Genomic DNA, 11,102 nt, shown 5'->3' with positions numbered 1-11,102 from the left:
AGGATTGCTGGCAATCCCTTTGAAATACAGCCTGCCAGAGCAGGTCACACACTGGAGTCAAGCACTGGGACCGAGAGCCGCTTTTGGGAAAACAAAGTCAAGGACTTCTCTTTGAGTTACAGTGCAGCAGGCACAGGGTTACACAACAGGGCTGGCAGGTCTGGTCAGTTATTTTACAATAAAGAAAGAGAACACTGAGGTTAACAGTTTCTGTGGAGTTACCTGTCTACGCTGGCCCGCAGAGCTGAAGGGGTGAAACTTTATCCTGTTTAATGTGTGGTTGTGCAACCCGCCGCTGGTAATGCACGGATAGCCTTCAGCGTTCCAATAAAACGACACACTGATTAAACTGTCATCTGCTGCACTTACAAAGAAAAGGGAGAAGAAACTCTATACTGTAGCATTGTTGCTGTCATTGTCTGCAGTGCAGCTTATGGTTAACCCTTTTATGCATGAAATTAGTTTTGGATGCATAATCAATATTGCTTTATATGGGGGGGAAAAAAGCCTGATTGCAATAGCTGGCTTCAGAAAGGCTGCCTACTTTGCTTGTTTTAAAAAAAAAAAAATAAAAAAAATAATAATAATAATAATAATAATAATAATAATAATAATAATAATAATAATAATAATAATAATAATAATAATAATTCTAGCCACAACATCAGTGCCGTTGCAAAAGGAAAGATGGTTACACTGGGTAGGTGATCCTGCCAGGGCTGTGCTCGCTGGATAGCTCCCCAGTCACGTCAGGCCATCATCAGCCTGATACCCCTAAAGCGTGGTGTAAGTGAACCCTCCCTGAGAGAGAGAGAGAGATTCAGGTTTTCACTTGTTTTATAATGTGGAGACTGCTTCAGGACTCCCAGTTGAACCTCTGCTATTATCTTTATTACACAGTGGAGTCGTTTGCTGGTGAGCCAAGCACAATTGAAGGCCAGCTCCTTGTCAGTGGAGGCAGAGGTAACCTCATTGATGAGATGCTTTGTGGAACTGCCAGCTATTGTTACGATAATCTACCAAAAACAAAAACGTCCTTTTATTTGTTATTTATTTCATAGTAGACGCCCTTATCCAGGGTGACTTATAAAGTTGTTACAAAATATCACGATAGAAAGTATCACATTGCAAACTATCACATAATAGAATATCACGTTACAGATAGTCACATGTATATCACATTTACTGAAAAGATCCTCCAATTCAGCATCTCTCCTGTGTTGTGTACTAGAAAAAAAATTGATTGAAGCTGTTGAAGTCCAAGTTGGAAAACTTCCAAGTTTTCTCAAGCTCTTCCTCCTCCTCCTCCTCCTGCTCCTGTGCAGTGATATTGCTCCTCTCTGTCTGGCTTAGCTCTGCTGTTGGTCTGGCACATGGAAATTCTTTGATTGCTGGTATCTAGTACATTGTCCGTCTGCTTTCATGTTGTGCTGCAATCCATCAATCTTGCTTCTGCTGACTTCAGAAAAGGCAGCCCCACAATCCAAGCTGGGCATCAAGGCTGACTCTTACAAATGTTTACCACGGTATTCTTGCAGTTTTTCTAAGGTTATAAAACGCGCTGTCACCATAGTTTACCATGCTTTTTAATATGCTTTTTCACACTGCTTTTACAATGCTTTCACTATGCTTTATTGCACTTGGCTGTGCTGTTATTGTGTAAAACGTTTATAAAGGGGAGAGTGGGGAGGCTACAGGATTGTGCCAATGGCCTGGATATCATGTTGTCTACATTGATGTGATATTACCAGATCTTCCATTCTGGGCTGGCTGATGATGTCATAAAGTGCAATAGGACTGGAATTCCAAACCCTCCTCCTCCTCTCCTCAAGGCCAGAGAGCCTGTTCCGATCACCAGCACCCCTCCAGCCCTTGCCAGAGACGCCACTTGTGTCACGAGCATGTCGGATCAGATGCATTCTCTCAGACCCAGGCTCACAGCTGTTCTTTACACGTTCAGCACTTGGTCAGTTGATAAATGCTAAGAGTCCTTGTCATTATTAAAAGGGTGTGTATTCTCAAGCACTCAACACGATGTTCAAACCTCTCTTCCAGCTCCCTCCCACCTTCCCTGCAGCTGGGCTGGCTGTGTCGGGTCAGAGCTGGAGGAGGAGGCTCGTCCCTTGCCACCTTCCTCGTCTCAGAAAGCATGGTTGTGCTTAGAGTTACAAGTTACACGAATAAACAAGAGACTCTCGTGCTTCATTTTACAGTTAGGAAGCTGGCGCCCATCAGCTGCTCATTGTTGTTGTTTTTTTTAATTGATAAATGCCTTGTCCGTTAACAGATATATGAGATTCCACATGTCCTGATGAGTAATTCCAACATCCTCCCTTCGGTATACACAGCACTCAGTCATCTACTTCCCTGTTCCCAGCCGCCCATAGGAATCTTCAGCACATCCCATGAGTCATTAAGAGGTGGGGTGGTCATCTCTCCTCAAACGCAGTGTCTGCCAACACCTAGGAGAGTGTTGATAAATCCAGCTACTAAAAAGAAAGAAAACAGTATGTGAAAGGAATAAGCTAACCTGCTGTTAGGTGCAGCGTGGTCTGAGTTCGGACCCTGTGAACCGCCACCGTCTTCCAGCAGAGAAACTGAATCTGCTGTTTTATCAGCCGACGTACCACGGCATGCTTTTAACATTTAATACAAACGTTTCTTTTCCTGTTATCAAAGGAAGAGTGTAATACAGCACCATGACTTGGAACACAAAACCAGAACGTCCTTGAAACTCCGGAGCTCAGTACAGTGAGATGTGGGTGGGTGTGAGTGTGTGTGTGTGTGTGTGTGAGAAAACGCTGACCATTGCAAGAACAATAAGGATTTCTAGGGGCATTATGACTGGGTTAGTAAAACACAGCTGCCCCTAAAAGTCCCTCATTTTTCTTGCTGCCTTTTGTTCATCTTCTCCAGGGCGCTGCGTTGCACTGACCGAAGCAGAGACGATATACACGTCCGATAAAACTGCAAGGATGAGCTCAAGCAGAACAACATTTCAACCAGAACAGTAATACAATGAATGGTTTGGGTTTCAAATCTGTTATTAAGGAGTTCATAAAACAAGGGGAAAGAAAGTTCAGTTAGTATTGACACTGTGTCTTTGGTAAACACACATACTGTATTAATAACAGCTGCGTAAACTTGCTTCTTGAAAGCTACACAATTCTAATCTTAAAAGAAAAAAAAAACCTTTTACTTTTCTTTACATTGATCAGTACATTTTTGTATATATTTTTTTTCGTTTTATTTATGTTCATCTTGCATTAGAACTGCTTTGACGCTCTAAAGGGGGAATTCACAAAGCACAGAGCTCCTGTAAATGTCCTTGGCATCATGTTCTTGAAAGGAGAAAAGCACCCATTGAAACAACTGGGGAGTTCGTTCCGAGTGCTCGTAGGGATTCTTGCACTTTATTAACTGTTTATTAGCGGTAAAACATAAAAGGTAGCTCTTCTCTTTTCAGAAATTTAAATGCTTCAGTAAAATGCTTTGTGATTTCTCTGTGTGTTCCTAACCTAGCTTTTCTGTTGCTGTTTTCTCTCTGGGTAACCTGCACAGCTATATACATCACTAATTATACCAATAAAACAATTGTGAGGATCGCACCGCTCAACACAACAGCGGCTTCAACATTGCCACACCACAAGCCAGCTCCTCCAGGTTTAACTGCTGTCTCTGACGCTGCTGTGCCGTGTTCAAACAAAGGGTTTATGTGAGTGCACATTCCAGTGATAAAGAAAAAAACAACTGCCAATCACTCTCATGAGTGAGGATCAAGGTAAACCATTAAGGTCTACGTGTTCTTGTTTGTGGAGTATATTACTTTCTGGCATTGAGACTTTCTTATTGAAAAAAAAAAAAAATATATATATATATATATATATATATATATATATATATATATATATATATATATATATATATATATAAATGTTTTTTTGTTTTCACATGATCAGGGTTTGAGTCTGACAAACATTTTAAGAAGTGAGCCCTAGCAGTAATAATGCACAAAAAATGCAGTGAGTTGTTTCAGAGCACAGTCATCCATAAATAAAAGTAGACCCTATAATATTACAAAGTCAGCTGCACTGAAATTAACACATGTAGTAAAAACAAGAGGGGATAAAAAAAAAAAAAAAAAAAATGTTTAAGCACCCACACAAACTGCGCGAGGGCCCCTCTGACTGCCAGAGAGTGTAATTTGAACTGAAACAGTGTGCAGTTCTGCAGTGGCACTTTTGGCAGTGTGTTCACTGCACTGCTTTCAGTCAGTGAGTTTAGTGGGTTTCCCAGAATCCTGGCCTTCCATCCACAAACGCCAACTGTGTTCTTTATTACAATCCCAGCTCCCCCAATCATGGCAGCCTCGTGTTCCAAGATCTAATTTTAATGTTTCTGTTCTAAGATGATCTATTTTAAACTGAAGTGAGCATCTCCTGCTGCTGCTCAAGACATTACCAAATGAGATACTGCTTAGAGGAATTCTGTTTCAGTAAATATTTTATTTAGGTGTGAGACGACTTTAACCCATTAAGTACCAAAAACATTTCTTTAAAAAAAAAAAATAATAATAATAATAATAATAATAATAATAATAATAATAATAATAATAATAGTAATAATAATAATAATAGTAATAATAATAGTAATAATAATAATAATAATAATAATAATAATAATAATAATAATAATAATAATAATAGTAATAATAATAATAATAATAATAATAACCTGAACACACACTGCATGTATGTGCTTTGATTACATTAAATTTAGACAGAACTCTTGCGGTTAACATAAGAGTAAGTTATCATAACAACATAGTTAAAGAGAAATTTAAAAAAGCAGGGAGATGCCAGTTTAAAAATGCTACAAAAATGACAAAGTAGTCTGTCCTCAAATGAGGACAATGGCACTTAAATGAGTTCAAACCGTTCCCGCTGGTAATTCTAAAATCTCTTTTTCACACCTATACCAGACCCTCGGAACTCATTTCAGAGTGAGGTTTCTCATTTTGATGCTATATTTTCATCGGTGTTCATCTCAATTCTAATATGTATGTATTGTTTATTAAACGCAGCCTATGTGCTGTACACTTTCAGACCATTATCCAAGTCCTCACTTAAAAAAGACAATAAATAAATAAATAAATAAATACACATGCAATCTATAAACTACCTTGCAATTAGTGTTTATAAACAGACTACTGATTTGCAGTAATAATGCTAGAAATACTATCACGATAGGTTTTCAGAAACCACTAATGACCAGTTATTAAGTTATTGTATAAACTTAAATGTACAGTATACATGCATACATACATGACCATGTTTACACACACACATATATATACTGAAGTGGTAAACTTACTTTCTTATCACTCAGTAATTTGGTTTGATCCATGCTTGGAATACAGAGTTGAGAGGAAATATCTGAGAGAGGGACATAGTTGTGTTGTAAATACTGATCTGAGTTCTGTAGCTGACATTGCTTCCAAAAAGCAGCAGTGGAGACCCTCTCTAATTAAGCATGTAGGAATGCAGTTAAGACACAGAAAATGTTTCAGTATTAAACTGAACAAGACAATGGGCACTGCAGCTTATTCTAAAGATGACCTGTTTTATTTCATGATCATTATAATGCCGTGTAAACTCCAGCGAATGAATACAGGGTGGCGTAAAAGTTAATGCAAAAGTGGGGGTGAGGATGTGGATTTTTTTTTTACGGACATTATTGCAGAGGGAGTATTTTTTAACATTAACTAGATAGATTGCGTTTAAAATTAGGCATGCTTAAAATGCAAAGGTAGCACAGCGTACAGGCACGAGAAAGAATCAAGTGCAGGTAACATAATTATTGACTGGGGAAATACAATTCAAAGCTGCTGCAGTATGTCCTGTTTTATCATTTCAAATATTTTCACAAAACAAACATTAAACTTGGCTTTCAGCTAAAAGTTGTGGGTGGGGCGATCGTTCAAACCGGGGCGCTGACTCGGCAGAATCGGAGATTAATTATATATATATATATATATATATATATATATATAGTGTGTGTGTGCAGAGGAAAATAATAATATTAATAATATATTATACACTGAAAACTCACTACTTTAATAACTAACAGCAACGTTTCAGCGTCCACCTTCAGATAGCATGGTAGCGCATGTTAACAAAGGTGAAAGACGAAAAGTTGTAGGCAATTATTAAAATAGTCTTCAGTTTATCAATTACTTTTCTCCTTTCTAAGGCCTCGGACAGGGTTGTAATTGGCTTTTACAAAACTCATTGCTAAAAAAAAAAAAAAAAAAACCCACGATGTTTCTAATAATGGGTATTGGCTTCATTTCATTTGGAAACTAGTTATTATTCGTTTACAATTGTATTTGAAAAATATGTTCTAGTACAAGTACACATCATAATACTTTTTTTTTTTTTTTTTTTTTTTTGGAATAAGCAAATAAAGTACATTTCAATAGCAGACCCCTAACTGTCTCCACACACAGTAAATACATTTAGGCAGTATCAAGATTATTCAGAAAATAAATGTGAAGCTCTGCCGAACCCTCCGCCTGGGGTAAGCTATGTGAAAAATGCCCACAATCGTGTATGCGGAGATGAGACTATAAGTGATTGCTTTTAGTAGTGTGATCCGTATTCACAACGCTTTAACTCGGGTATTATTGGATAGATAGATAGACAAAATACAATGTGGCATTTCTAAAACTGTTCGGCAACAATCCAGCACACACTTTGAATTCTTCAAAACAATCTTCAGAAGTTATGTAAACAAATCCTTGAATAACCCTGGAGTCAGATATATGTACGTAGCGGGTTTTAATGGATTCTCCAAATAAAAAAAAAGTTAGGAAATGAAATCAAATAATACTAAGCAATATATGAAATGTTATGTGTTTGTAGTACATTTTCGAATCTTCTAGATTATTGTCCAGGCATCTAGAAATTCAAAGAAGAAAACGTGAAATGTGTTGTGGATTTGTATCTGCTTATTCCGGTTTAATATTTTTAGGAATGAGACAATCAAGCTGATGCAATCCAGCGTGTTTAAATAAAAAGTGAAAGACATTGATCGAGCACCGAGGCCTCAGATCGTGGTGTTTTATTAAGTTAGGTTCATCTCTTTGCCAGTGGAAGCTCAAAGACCCTGTGCCGTTCTTGAGAGTGTATATCCTGCTCACAGCTCTGGCTGCTAACTATGCAACGACTTTCCAAGACTAGCAGTCTCGCCTGTGATACTCGAGGAAAACGAATTACAAGAAGCAGCAGAAGAATGACGTAACACTGAAACCACGAGATTAAATATAGATAGAAATACGCGTGCTACATATAAAAAGATTATATTTCATTTTGAAACGTAGTTTACAACCTGTTTATTTAGCCAGCCTACATATGTTTCTATTTTTAAAATATTGAAACTGTAGGTTCCTATATATATATATATATATATATATATATATATATATATAGGAACCTACAATTTATTTACGACTTGTTTTACTGTCAAAAGTTTAAACGAATATATATATATATATTTTTTTTTTATTAATTTACATTGAAATTATTGGTAAAATACCGATTCATTTACTGGATAATAGTTAACTGAAAGGTATCCATTTATTTTACCAAGAGAATACCTTTACACACATACACACACACACACACATCTATATGTTAAAGCAACAGATTGCTGAACAGTTCCACAAATACAGATTGTATTTTATCCATCAATACAAACGTCCAATTAAAAAAAGTCTTCCAATATGGGCTTGGCGTGCCTTTAATGAGTTAATGATTAACTAGAAGTTACCGGAGAGAACGTTTAACCCGAATCATGCTGTGTGTGTATTATCACTAAATGACTGAATACTGATAATAATTGTCAATCAAATAAATATTAAATAAGGCAGAATTATAATGTGTACCAGGACGGTACGTTGGACCTCAAGTTTACAGTGATGATAAAATATAATTATGGGGAAAAAAAACGTAAATTTTGTGTTTAGGGGGGGAATATTTGTCGGGTGAAAGAGATCCCAAAAATACTATAGGGTTCTGTTAATTGACGCTGTTTTAAACTCGCATGCTAGCTAAACACAGTATGACTTGTTATTATAGGGTCTTTACTGAACTTGTTAAAACTGTGCAACTCACCAGGGTTTACAGATCTGTGTCGAGTCATCATCTTACTGTGTAAAACACTGGTAATATAGCTTTTAACACTGAACAATTTGTATTTAATTTAACTGTATAAAATAATAAATGTTATATTAAACAGTTAGATCAATATGTTCTATTTGGTCAATTTATATATATATAGAGAGAGAGAGAGAGAGAATGTGAATGCAGTCCAATGAATCCAGGTCATTTGGTATTGCGTAGCACTGTTTAGGATTCAGCTTTAACAGAAAAGCCATTTATAAAAGCCGACTTTTCCAGGTTTGTTTGCAGGGTGCGCAAGTCCTTTTCATAAAGAGTATATACGATAGAAAGGTGACGTGCCTCTAAATGCGCGTCCTGGTTATAACGCTGCGCCGCCCGCTCCTCTTGCGTTCCTGTCGCCGGTGCTCGGGTGGGTTTTCTTCTTGTCCTGTCCCGAGCTGCGCGGGTGCAGTGGGTCAGGCTTGTCGGTCACATGAGCTGGGAACTGGGACTTTGTAGGCCAGTTGACTGGAGATACACAACTCACCTCGCCCGCAAAGACCCATTCCCTAACCCACAGGCAGTCTCCCCAACCCACAGCACTCTGAACAAGCCAAAAGGGACGCTTCCTTCTTTTGCCTAGGCACGGTTATTCCCGTTAGTCATTACCTGGCTACCGAACAATAATAGCATTTTGATTGTTTTAAAGTAGGTCACCGTATGTAAAATGCACAGACCCGTCGTGTTACCTGTTGTCTAAACTGTACGGGCTATTCCACGTTAATATACAAGTGCAGAAGTGTACTATAACATCATACACGTACATAAAGAATACTGTTGTCGGCTGCATTCGTTTTCTGAGTAGCCAATTATTAGATTGGCCTACACAGAGCAGTTTCACTAAACATACCTGCTTCCGAATAGCTTAACTCTTTAGGAGCATGTTGTATAAACACCCAGTATTTAAAGGGTAAAGACATCAGTAATCCCAAGATAGCGCTGGTTAAGGCGCTGTGTGTCGTTATTAGCACAAGTCTAGAGCAGCAGTCCTTTTATAAGCAGTTGTTTTGTGAACCCTGTTACCTTCCTTTATGGTAGTGTGTGGTACTGTACCTTTACACGGGGGTTTCCTTGCAGCCGATCCCTCCAGTAGTATAGAGGCAACGTCCTCCACGTTAGCATAAAACAGTGAAACAAACTCGAAGTGATGAGGACAGGAGAGGTGGTCTGTTTTTTCAGCACCCCTCGTCCGTGGTCGCTCACTTCTTACATCTTAACGAATCCGCGCTGTTCACGTTAATTTTCTATGCGCGGCCATGTAAGGCGATCCTTGGGATGCATTGCAACATTTCCAATTCAAATTCCAGCAACATGTGCCCACCTAAGGGAAAAAAAGACATTGCAACACTAGTAAAAAAAAAAAAAAGTGCAGTTCTATCCAAGCGCTGATAAGCGCACACACACACACGCGCTGTTACAGTGTCCTCGAAAGTTTAGCCGTGCGGCCCCCATGAGTTAACGATGAGTCATACACGCCGATAGAAGAGACACCACCTGGTCTCCCAGCCTGTCTGATGCGCTAATCTCCCACAGAGCCCGAGTCTGTCCAAATCGTATCGCATTCATTCGGAAAAGTCGACATTCCCAGTTTACAGTCGCGGGCGAGCGAACCCGGGCCCGTCCCTCCCTAAATGGAATTCCTCAGGTGGATCTGTGTCGTGTGTGTGTGTGTGTGTGTGTGTGTGTGTGCGCGCCCGGCTACCTTCTTAAAACAGCACTGAGTTATTGTTGCCAGCAAATGGAAAACTGCAGCGCTGCATTTATAAAATACATTGCCAAAAAAAAAAATCTATGTTTTTTTCACTAAGAGTTAACCCACTAAGTCTGCGTTATGTGTTTGTTTGAATTAAACCCTATTTGCACGCCCTGTTTGTATCATTTAACTTCGTTTGAGAACTATTCTTCATGCAGGTGTTGCGGTCCCTGCAAAGCGCAGTGAACTAACTGTATATTTAAAGGGACAGGCATCCAGTTTCACAGAGAGAGTTGGAAACATTGGAAAGTGCAACCCACTCCAAGTACGGGGGCAGTTGCCACCCGCACAGGTTCTTTTGTTTGGCACTGGACAAGACAGGAAGAAACAAGACAACTGAAATGGTTAAGTTTAATTTATTTATTACCAGACAGTTTACAATAAATACACAAAGCAACTAGCATAAAATACAGAATATAACACACGAGTGCACAGATAAAAAGGGTAATTCGAATCACTTTTTTCAGTTTCTGTGTGTCGCTGCTGTGCTGACGAGCCGTCACAGATTGATCAACAGGGGAATTACTTAATTATTTGGTAAACTGGTTAAAGCGGGGGGTGATTAGCAGCGACAAAAAGGTGCCAGTAATCGAAACGCTACACGCTACAACCATGTATAACACAATCCACTGTCTATTGCGTTGTGCTCGTTACCTGCCCGGCAGCAGGCTCGCTCTGTGCTCTAGAAGCACCGCAATATCCAAGACAAGCCCCGGGTGTGCTTGCAGGACGCGAGGAAAGTGGCATTTCCAGGGCGCAGCTATAGAAATGGCCCGGGCTATCCCTGGTGTGCAGCAATCAAAACTGAGGGGGGACAAGTGTCCCAATGAACGCGCTACTCAAGGGGGGGGGGGAGGTGGGAACGATCTCCAGTCATTTTAAATATGTGGAGATATTATCGTCTTACCAGATTCGAGCATACTAGGGTATGGGGAATGGTTCAAATTAAAATTCACAGCCTCCAGTAGTCCCAATTTAATAGTGTAATGAACTACTTTAGGCGGCGGCGCTGGAGCTCTATGGGTTTCAATTAAAGAATTTAGAACACGGTTGGAACAAAGATCCGGGCTGGAACCCTGGAGCCGGGAGGGCCTGCTTTGCCAACCCTACGCACCTGGATACCTCAC

At 39.3% G+C, this 11,102-nt stretch overlaps 1 long non-coding RNA gene across 1 annotated transcript; it reads right to left on the bottom strand.

Annotated features, from left to right (window-relative positions):
* Positions 1-1,034: 1,034 nt before the first annotated feature.
* LOC131697913 (uncharacterized) lies at positions 1,035-10,128 on the bottom strand. The gene is made up of 2 exons (XR_009307537.1): positions 9,276-10,128; positions 1,035-2,489 (listed from the first exon to the last, which is right to left on the bottom strand). It is a non-coding gene; the product is annotated as an uncharacterized LOC131697913 (long non-coding RNA).
* Between the last annotated feature and the right edge of the window lie 974 nt (positions 10,129-11,102).

The sequence above is a fragment of the Acipenser ruthenus genome, chromosome 17, assembly GCF_902713425.1.
Source record: "Acipenser ruthenus chromosome 17, fAciRut3.2 maternal haplotype, whole genome shotgun sequence".
Lineage (NCBI taxonomy): Eukaryota > Metazoa > Chordata > Actinopteri > Acipenseriformes > Acipenseridae > Acipenser > Acipenser ruthenus.
Note: the sequence above shows the minus strand (reverse complement) of the source record. Positions and strands in the feature narration are given on the sequence as shown.